General features: G+C 34.3%; 1 non-coding gene across 1 annotated transcript; it reads left to right on the plus strand.

Moving 5' to 3' along the window:
* Positions 1 to 5,829: 5,829 nt before the first annotated feature.
* On the plus strand, positions 5,830 to 6,025 carry LOC142166748 (U2 spliceosomal RNA). Its single transcript, XR_012697127.1, has one exon. It is a non-coding gene; the product is annotated as a U2 spliceosomal RNA (small nuclear RNA).
* The last annotated feature ends 5,770 nt before the right edge of the window (positions 6,026 to 11,795 follow it).

The raw sequence follows: 11,795 nt of genomic DNA on the forward strand, positions 1-11,795 counted from the left end.
TTTTAGAAAAGTCAAATATTTTGGGAGTTACTAGTACAGACTATCAAAATTGGTACGAATCTTGAATTCGTTACCACAAAACTAGACGTACCGGTATAGGGACACATTCCAAGGTTAAGCCGAGGTTTGTAGGATAAAATCCCCTAATTTGTGAGCAAATGATTATTACTAAACGTAATGAGGTTAAGTCAACTCGTACGGTACTACAGAAAGCCGCCCAGACAAGTAGAGTCAAATACTAGTGGTTAGGTTGATCATTTAGTGTTGTTTTTACCATGCTGGTATCGGTATAGTGCTCCCGTTGAAGGTAAAACCTCATATGATTTTGGTTGATTTTAAATGCTAAAGAAAATAACTTTGAAATATGTTTATATTATTTAATTTCTTTGTTTAACTTATGAATTGGTATAAATGCCTCTTTGTTATATCAATGCTTTGTATATTCTTCTTTTCTTATCTTGTCCCACTTCTTGGGAAAATGGTTCATGATTCATACTAGGCACGGGATCTTAGGCCCTTTGGCCAAATTTTTATTTATGTTTTCAGGCATCGGTCCTAAGCAGTACAAGCTCCATGGATAAGACAACTCTACATCTCTAGTTGATACTTTTGGTGTAGCTCCACTCTTACTATCATGAAGTAATATTTACTTTATACTTTTGGGTCACCAGAGCCTATCTTGATCAAATATTTTCATTCTATGTCATATAAATTCCGTAGAACTAGTAGTTTGTTCTTTTGGGTTATAAGCGATGGTAACTCATATGGCATGCATGAACAAACAATTACCTTTATGTATTTTGTTTAACGAAAAGAATTATTTTAATTGTTAAAATTTATGCATGAATTTTATTGTTTAAAATGCTTATATTTCGAAAGGCTTCCGCATGCACATAAGAGAGGGTTTATACATGAGTTTGGTTCACTTGGGTCGGGCAGTATGCCGAGTGCCGATCACGTGGATCTTAGATCGTGACATCAAATCCTAAATATAACGTTACAATACTTTTTTTTAATCCCCTTATATAAATTAGTGATTTCCCACCATGGTTGCTTCTTCAATTTTTTCATTTAGGTTTTCAATTCTTTGGAGACATATATTTTATTTCTTCACTACCATAAAATACCCTGACACTGCCATTTTTTTTAAAAAAGATTTATGATCCTTTTTAATGCAATTTCTTATTTGAATTTTGAGATACCATCAATTTTGGCAGCATCACCGATACTGGGGTTTAACTCATGGAGCTGAAAAGAGCGGTGGAAGAGGTTGATTTTTGGTAGGTATGTGTTTGATGTGAGTAAGAAGATGGTTCTATTGCATTTAACTAGTGCTGAACGAAGTTGGAAGTGCCGATTAAGTGGTCACTTGAGCTACAATACCTGGGACTAGCGATACTAAGTTTACTGGTGCTTCATTTGGATTTCATCATAAGTTTTAGATTCATTTTCCATTTGAATCGAACTTTCTAAGAACTTTTAATATAAAAACTTTGACATTCAATTATAAGCTTTATAATTAGTGCTCAACTTAACGCACCCAATCCATCATTTGAAGCTAACTAATCACTTGAATCGGATGAATATCCTCAATTAAAGATATCATATAAACAACTATTTCTAAAAGGAATGACTATAGATAACTTCATAAGATTACTTCTAATTACATATTTAGGTAATTGTAAAAAGTCTCCATAATCGAATTTATATAGGTAAATAATTAAATTATTTACTTTTTTGCTTCAGACCGAACAAAGCAATAAACTTTTTTGTAAAATAAATCATGACATACATTTATTATAATTTCGAGGATCTGAGTACCATAGCGATTTACCACTTAAACTCAACATATATCCGAATTCTGAAAATAATATTATTATACGGTATTTATTTAATTCCGACAAAAGTGCAATATTTCTAAGACTGATATAATATCACTCGCTCGTTTCATTTGTTTGGTAGTGTGTCAATAAGTAAGATTATTCAACATAATTAATGCATTTTACCTTTTTGTTCGGCTATAATTTGTAAATGCAGAATAGCTCGTGACCCCCTGAAATTGATGAATTTTTTTTTCACTTTACATCTGAACTGTACATTGGCTTAATTACTCTCTCAACTTGGTAATTTGAAGTTTCGATACCCCTGAAGGTTGATGTGACAAAGAGCGTAAAAGCACTCTCTTTTAAGTGCGTGAATCACAGAAAAAATAAAAATTAAGTTCCAAGTAGAATATTTTTTAGCTATTAATTGTCACATAATCTAATATAGCAATTTATTATTCCAATTGTATTTCTCCTTTATATACATTGCATTGTATCCCAATTGAATTTATTTTCCTCTTAGATACGATGTTAATTTATATATTATGTATTTTTTTCAGGTCAATCTGCAAAACTTCATTGAAACTCTGTTATTTTAGCTAAATAAAAAGCAGGTTTAGCGAAAGTAATGGAATTCAAACGGTGTAATTTCTTGAGAAAAAAGAAAAATATGTGTTCTTCTTTTTATGCAATGGCTATTTACTTTTTTGGATCAAATTTGTAAAGAATTTGCTTGGAATACGTATTTCTTTTTATTCTTCTTAATATGCAATGATATTTATTCTAATTATGTATTTTTTATTTTTTTTGGATAAAATATAAAATAAGCTTGATTAGAATATTATTATCTTATTAAACCAAATAAAAAATTTGTAGCCAAAACGTTGTACCATTGTTTTTTTACATATTTGGCCCAAAAAAAAATTATCCAAATAATTGATGGATTTAAAAATATAAAAAAAATTATTCAAAAAATTCACGTAACAGTGAGTGTGTCCCACTTTCATGGATTGTTAGCGCCCGAAGGTTTAAGGTTATCAAATTATCAAGTTCAAGAGGGACAATTAGGCCAACGTAAGATTCAAATATGCATTGAATAAAAGTCGTCAAGTTCAGAAGGGTCCTAATCGATTTATTATGTAATTGAAGTAATAAAATAATTTTGGTGATAACCTCCCTCTATTTGAAGTGCACATGAGCACATCCATCATTTGATTCTATTTGTATTCTACACTCTCGCCCCCTAATCGGGTTTTAACTTCTTTTTTATATCAATTCAGAAAAGAAGGCATGAAGGTATTCCACCCCTTCCTCTTTTGTGAAACTGTAACTACATAGATTGAAAATCAGTACCACTAGGAAGGTATTGATCTCAACTTAGTAATATTTGGCTCGCCTCGACAACTTTTTCGCGCTTAAAAGCGCCGCTATCTGTAATGACTGTAACTCGTTTTTAATATTATGCATCTATTTAACCAAAAAAAATGCAATATCAACTTGAATTATATTACCTAATACATACTAGCTAGCTAATTAGTTGAATTAGATCCGTTTCAATTAAAATTGGTAATTGGTTATCAATAAGAAAATTACTTTCTAAAAGGAATGTCAATAGATTACATTAATAAGGTTACTTCGTAAATACATACTTAAGTAATTGTAAGAAATATCTAAATTAAATAAGTAAGTAATTAAGTTATCTACTTTTTAAAATCATTCAAGTAAAGTAATAAACTTATATGTAAAATTAAATTATGACTTGTACATTTATTTTCTAAGATTTTGAGAACCATAACACTTTACCACTTAATTAAGCTCACCATGCTCTAAACGTTAGAATCCTGAAAAAATAATGGTAATTAATATAGAAAAAGGTGTTGTATTTCTAGCAATAAAGAAGATTATTCTTGATACATACATGAAATTAGATTTTATTTAAAGAAGAAAGAGTAACAATTTTTAATCACTTAACTACAAATCTCGAAAAATGTAAGCAATTTTTTATTCAATTTATTGGTGGAAATTAAAAAAAAAAAGAATTCAAGAATAAAAGAAAATGATAATTAATCAGTGTCCCAGTGATAGTGATAACAAAGATAGTAAGCCAGAAATAGTAAGTACGTCAAAACATTTGAACAGAAATAACCGTTAGAACCCAAAGTGAAATCTAATACACTAAATCTCGTTTAAATTTTGTCTTCATACCTCTTCTCAACAATGGCGCCTCTTCGAAATGTTACTTCATTATCAATAGTCACAATAGTAACGCTTCATCTCTTTATCTATATAAACTCTACATCCAAAATCCATTTTTCATATAAAAAAAAAAGGGTAAAATAAAAATCAAAGATTACAAATGGATCGTCTTTCTTCTTCATTACCCCCTTTATACGATCACCTTTTTTCTCCAATCTCAGATGAAGATTTCAAACTCTTTTACTCAACTGATCGCAGACTTTACGCGAAATTGATCAACCTTTTAGGTCGTGACCCTACTGAATCCATGCAAATCATGGCATTTTTCCAATGGCTTGAAGTAGTTGGGAAAGACTGGTCTTTTATGAGGAAGATTTATGATTTTCCATTCCCGTTGTTGAATGTGGCGGCGGAGGAGGCCTTAACCTGCCTAAAATGTGTGGAGGATGACAAGTTCAGTACTGAAAATGTTTCTCAGGAAATATTCTTGATTCCAAAATTGTTAAACCCCAAATTCACTCTCAAATACATTCATGAGAATCGGGCAAGCGCCATTCGTGGGGTCACGAAATTCTTTAAGACAGTTTGTCTTAGGGCTTTTGATGATATAGTGCAACATCCAAAGTATTTTACTAGGGAAAATTTGGTTTCACCAAATGTTTTAGAAGAAATAGGAAGTAGTAGTAGAATGGTGCCAATTATCAACCCTAGTCATCATGTCCCAAGTCATGTTGGTGGTGTTTTTTTAGAGTCTATGCATAGTCATGAGAACAAGGAAGAAATGGGAATTAACAGTACAAGAATGATGTCAATTCTCAACCCTAGCCATGTCCCAAGTGGTGGTGGTGGCGGCGGCGGCATTTTTTTAGAGCCTATGCATAGTGAGAACATTGAAGAAATAGGAAGGGCTACTAATAGGATGGTGCCAATTAATCCTAGTAGCCATGTCCCAAGTGGTGGTGGTGGTGGTGGTGTTGTTGTTTTAGGTTTGCCTCTTTTGGTTCCTACTAATCAAATACAATATATGCCACAACCATTTCTTGGAGGAAACTTGAATTTGCCTAATTATGGACTTTTCTCTCATGTGAATGCTACAAATATTGGTAGTGGAATTCATCAAATGTTGCCTAATTATCATCATGAATTTGGTGCACATGAGGAAGGCGCCCCTCAGGCTATGCACAATGATATAGCAGAATTGTTGAAGAACAGTTTGAAAATTCATGCTGAAGAAGAGAAAGAAGTCCCTCCTGATGCTAGGACTGTGTTTTTGACTTTCTCCAAAGGCTATCCAATTACTGAAACTGAAGTCGTAGAGTTCTTCACCAGGTACAATCTCTCTTCTTTTTTTTCCCTCTTCTGAATAATTAATTTCCTTTACATTTAGTTCCCTTATTCTTTCATTTATTTATTTGGTTTATTGATTGATTGATTTATTTATAGTGTTTACCAACTAGTAGTATATAGATGAATCTTAATATGAAATTCCCCACCTTTTGCATCTCAAAACATAAAGTGTCAATCCTGTAAAACACTTAACTTGATTGATCTCCCTACCACAACCTATGAACTCATTTAATTTGGCTAGAAAAAGATAAACATATCCCTCTTTTAAGGTTTAAATCCATGAAACGTACACTAGAGGTTCACTACATATTTTAGCGCATCCTTTTAATAGGATGAGTACAACCATTCTACCGATCGAACAATCTTAAAGAGGCAAAGCAACATGGCCACATGAAGCGGTTTCTATGAAGAATTTAGCTTGTATAGACTTAATTTTTACACGATTAGTGTTGATATAACATTTATACCTTTTTGGCCTTTTGGTTAAGATCAAGTGTTGTATATGCTTTTATCAGTTTAATATCTAATATGTGGGTCATCGACTCACATGATATTAACTCAATTTTTTCCTGGGAGAATGTCCACCACGGCAGCTTGCTATCGATGCTTTCAAGTGTCATCTTGGTATTGCACTATAGCCTTGGCCCGACACACCCCAAATAAAATAAAAAAATGCTATAGAAGGTTATTTTTGTCTTAATTAACTTCCACGTTAATAAAAACTTTACAGAGTTAGGGTCGTTTGGTTGGAATAGGGCTTATGCGGGTATAAGTTATGCCAGTAAAAGTTATGTTGGGATTGTTGTTTATTCACTGTTTGGTATGTTGTATTAAGAATGACAATTGTATAATTTTTAAGAAGAAGGTATAAGTTATACCGGTATTAATTACCCACCCTCTATAAGGTATAAGTTATCTCGGTGTTAACCAAACAGAATATTAAGGTGGTATTAAATTTTTATACCATCCCTATATCTTCTTATACCTCATACCAAACGACCCCTCTGTATGTATGTACGAAAACTAAAATATTTCTTAAAAGAGTTTTTCTCGTTAAGTCACTTATCATCTGATCCATTTAATATATATTATGCTTAATTAATATACTTGGTGATGGCTGGTAGGAAATTTGGGGAGGATATTGAAGCTATTTACATGCAAGAGGTTTCAGATGATGAGCAACCACTGTACGCACGCCTTGTAACTCGCTCTCATGCTGCACTTGAGGCTATTGTAGATGGTGGAAAGGCTAAATACAACATCAATGGGAAGCATGTTTGGGCACGAAAATATGTGAAAAAGCCAAATCCAAAGAACCAGCTTTCGCAATTTGAGCTTTATGAGGGACAAACCAGTTCACCAGTTGCATCCACTTCAGAGCTCTCTTAGATGCCTGCTTTATATGTGCTTAATTTGTTGTTGTTTTTATATTATTATTTACTTGGATGTTTATTGGATTTGAGTTTGATTATGATTTTTGCTTAAACTGGATATATTTTTTGTTGTGTTCAAGATTTGAATATTTATAAGTACTTCTCCGTTGTTAGAAAGATTGTCCTTACAGTTTTGGAATAGCCACTTGCCAGCACCCTTTTTTTAAAGTTTCACCAAGTATTAAAATTACAAAAATAGATATTTGAGGGTGGAAGACGTAAAATATATTAATACAACTTACTTTTACAAATTTTAATCAAACTCACACTATAAAAACCGCATCAATAATATTGTGTTTCAACCACCTAAACTTAAATGAGGAACTATGTATACCTTGTAGAGCATTAGCAGGAATTTTTGTAATGGTGGGGGAGTTCATTATAATTGACAAATTTTTTTTAAGGAGATTGAATATTCTGAACAGTCTAGAACTTTGTTTCCTCGATACGATGCATATGTCGAAGCCGAGCCCCTTGTATGCAAAATTAGTTCTTCTATCACTTTTAGAATGATTCTGAAGCGGAATCGTGAAATCTGTCTCAAACAACAAATATGAGATCTTTCATAACATTTGCATATTTCCACACACTTGAAAATTTATTAATTAAGTTTAGCGCTCCTACAACCTATAAATGGAGTAATGTCATTCCAAGAAATTACCCGCCACCTTCTGTTTCACGCCTAAGATGGATTTTTAGACGATTCAAGGAGGTAGCAACTAGCAACAAATCATCTTCAAAAAAAAAACATAAGAAAAAGTACACAGAGAGAGAGAGAGAGAGAGAGAGAGAGAGTAAAAGTTATCCAGTCTTGAATCACTGGTAGAGAAGACATAATTTGTCTGAGACTGTAACTCTTTGTTCTTGAAAATGGATGTTTTAAACGAGTCTTTGCTAGTCTCCTGTGATTGTTAGTTATAAGTTCTACTAGACCCTAGTTGGCATTATATTAATGTGCCTCGCCATATTCGGATGTGTCATTTTTGAATCGATTTCCATCTAATTTTACTGGACGTTTTAGTACTTGGATATACCTTGCGGCTTGCATACGAGTTTGAATCCAGTAATTTTTTGTTCACACATGGTATTTGTGTTAATAAATTTATTAAATATATACATCAATTAAATTTAAAATCTAATTATTAACATTTAAAGTCATCATTCTAAAATTCAGAACCCTTAAAGTTGAAATACTGATTTTGCTAGCTTGTAGGATGGTGAATCGAGCTGAAAATGAGCGACGTTTTTTTAAGTATACAAATTAGTGATAAAGAGTTAAGTTCAGCGTAGGATAAAACTTCCAATAAGTTCAATAAGTTCTCTAGCAAAGCGTATGGAAAGTACTGTCAATCTGACCATCTGGATTAGTTTGAAATATAAACATTTAGTCTCAGCTAGCTAGGTTTTATGTCACGATTCCAAGTATATATACTGAGAGCATGATGGAACCTTTTAAGTTTAATTTGAGGGCGTTAGGTTCATCCAATATGTAAATTAGGTCACCGAACACAACACGTTAGAGGGGTTTGTGAATCGTCCAGTGCGGGAGACACCTGACATCATTTGGCGGAAAAAACTTTTTTATACATGTATGTGTAAATAATAATTTTTCTATAAGATAGCATGTGTACACACATATACACACTACCACATGAAAATAATAGAAACCGTATCTCAGTTTATTGCATAGATTAAAACCTTAGAAAACTTCGCCGGGTGAGTTTGCTCACATTGCTAGTCCCAACCCTGAATAAAGGAGGAAGACCGATGGGTTTTTAATGTCTTTGCCTTATGTTTCTTATATTTTGATAATCTGACAAACTTATTATCAAGAACCAGATAAAGAACCTTACCCACCTGGTGTACTTTTCAAATGAACAATGTTCAGTCTGATCTCCAGCAAGTGAGTGAACAACCACAAGGAAGAACACAACAGGGACCTGGTCCCTTAGGGTTCTCTGACAGAAGTACAAGTCAACTATACAACTGGAACGCAACTGCAGAAAGTGACTGTCTGCAACTGTACACGCGACAGTGCAGCAGACAGTGCAACAGTCATTTCTCATTGGGAAGAAGCGTGTACCAAGATTTGACATCACCATTGTGATGTCCTTTGTGGTATAACAACCTGGTGCAAGGCACAACACATTTACTTGTGCATTCAGTGATATTCTCTCAAGCATTAAAGTGTTCATCCGACATTGATGTTACTGGTGTGTCAAGAACAAGAAGACAACTCCACTTAAGGATCAGTTTCACAATGAGTCTATGTATATCCATAGTTGAGTTGTAATCTTGTTATTTGTTCTTTATTGTAACTCCTATCTTGCTTTCTTAGAAGTTTTGTTTTACGAAACCCAAAATTCGTAAACTTTCTAAGTTTATGTTGTGACTAGGTTTAGTCATAAGTTTAAAGCCTTTATAACTAGAGAGTCACAAAGTGGCTTGTGGTAAGAGTATCACAAGTTAGTTAAGTTGAATCCTTTGTTGTAGAGGTATTACAAAGTAGCTTGTAATAGTGAGATTACAAGTTAGTGAAGTTGAAAGCCTACAAGTGTAGGTCGTAGTTTTTGTCCCTTTGTGTGGGATTTTTCCACGTAAAAATCATGTGTCTCATTTACTTACAGTTTTACTAGCATTCTCAGCTTAACCTCATAGAGGACCAGGTACTCTACTGTTTGGTGGACTCATATAAACTAACAATTGGTATCAAAGCAGGTTCTTTCTAAAAGGTTAACACCTAGAAAGGATCTCAATAGCTTCTCCACTCAACTTTGAAGAAGGACAATCAACCTACAGACCTCCTAGATTCAATGATCAATACTACGGCTAGTGGAAGACTAGCATGCATGATTTTATAATGGTTGAAGATTCAAAATTTTGGGACATCATCTGTGATGGTCCACATGTTCCTATGAAGAAGCTTGAAGAAACTGGACCAATGGTGCCGAAAGACAGAAAAGAGTACAACGACATTGACAGAAAAGCCGTAGAAAAGAACTATTGCGCCATGAAAATCTTGGTATGTGGTATAGGACCCGATGAGTACAACAGAGTCTCGGCTTGTGATACTGTCAAAATAGGGGAAGCTTTGCAAACCGCACACGAAGGAACTACTCAGGTTAAACAGTCTAAGATTGACATGCTCACCATAGAGTGAGCTCTTTAGGATGAAGGATGATGAGTCTATACAGGATATGCACACCAGATTCACTTCCATCATAAATGAGCTTCATTCACTTGGATATGTTATTCCTAGAAACAAGCTTGTAAGAAAAATCCTCAGTGTTCTACCTGGTTCTTGAGAAAGTAAGGTAAATGCCATCACTGAAGCTAAAGATATACAAACTCTAACCATGGATGAGTTGATTGGTAATCTGAAGACATACGAGATAAAAAGAAAGAAAGAAAGACAGTGAAAGGAGAGAGCCGATGAAGGAAAAGAACCTGGTACTCAAGGCTGAAAGCAGTGACTCAAGTGATGAAGATAGTGATATGGCCTATCTTACTAAAAGATTTCAAAATATTGTTTGAAGAAATGGTGGTATACCAAAGAGGGGTAGTTCAAGTAAGGCAAGGAACAATGATCTCTGTCACAAGTGCGGAAAGCTAGGGTTTTATCAAAGACTGTCCACTTGTGAAACAAGAGCAGTACAAACAAAATCCTGACAAAGCAGCAAAAAGGAACCTGGTTCCAGACAAATGATTCAATCGAAAAAGTGCAGCTGACAATATTGTGAAGCAGGCTCTTACTGCTTAGGGAGACTCCTCCAATGAATCAGAAAGGGAACCATATACATAAAATAGTTCCATGATGGCAGTGGAAACTGAAGCAATGAAGTATGACTCATTGTTCGCGCTAATGGCTCAGTCTGACGAGGATGAAGAAAATGAAGATGATGAGGTAAATTTCAGGGATGTTCAGAGAAATCTGAAATCCTACTCTTCTAAGAAGTTAAGGTCATTAGCAAATATTCTAATTGATGCTTATTATAGCCTTGATAATGATAAGGAGATTGATGGGTTTTCAAATGTCTTAGCCTTATGCTTCTTATGTTTTGATGATTTAACAAACTTGTTATGAAGAACTAGATAGAGAACCTTGTCTCACAGGGTACACATCTCATGTGAAATGCTCGAAGTCAGAAAAATAGTGAATGGATCAACTACCACAAGGAGGAACAAAACAGGGACCCGATGCGGTGGTCCTTTAGGGTTCTCCGACAAAAGCACAAGTCAGTGATTGCACGCATTCAATATAAAGAGAAACACAACACGGATCTGCTCCCTTGAGATTCTCTAATAGAAGTACAGGTCAAGTGCACAGCTAGAATGTAGCAGAAGAAAGTGACCATCTAGCAATTGTTACAGAAGAGGAACACAACCAGGACCTAGTCCATTGGTGTGTCCTGACAGAAGTACAAAGTCTACTATCCAGTTGGAACGCAACTGCCCAGAAGTGGTTGTGCAGACAATGCAACAGTCACTTCTCACTGGGAAAAAGTACGCCACGAGTTGACTTCACTATCCATTGTGATATCTTTTGTGATAAAACAACCTGGTGCAAGACACACCATCATGTGTGCATTCAGTGATACTCTCTCAAAAAGAAGAAGCATTCATTCAGCATTGAAGTCACTGGTGTGTCAAGAACAAGAAGATAACTCCATTAAGTATCCATTTCTAAACGAGTCTTATGTACATCCATAGTTAAGTTGTAATCTTGTTAATTGCTCTACATTGTAATTCCTAGTTTGCTTTCTTAGAAGTGCTACTTTAGGAACAAACCAAATTCATAAACTTTAGAGTTTATGTTGTGACTAGGAATAGTCATAAGTTAAATCTTCTGTAACTAGGAGAGTTAGAGAGTAGCTTGTGGTGGTTGCATCACAAGTTAGTTTGAAGTCTTTGCAATCGGAAGTATTGCAAAGTGGCTTGTAATAGGTAGATTACAAGTTAGTTGAGTTAAAAGCCTACAAGAGTAGGTCGTGGTTTT

The sequence above is a fragment of the Nicotiana tabacum genome, chromosome 11 (genome assembly GCF_000715075.1).
Source record: "Nicotiana tabacum cultivar K326 chromosome 11, ASM71507v2, whole genome shotgun sequence".
Lineage (NCBI taxonomy): Eukaryota > Viridiplantae > Streptophyta > Magnoliopsida > Solanales > Solanaceae > Nicotiana > Nicotiana tabacum.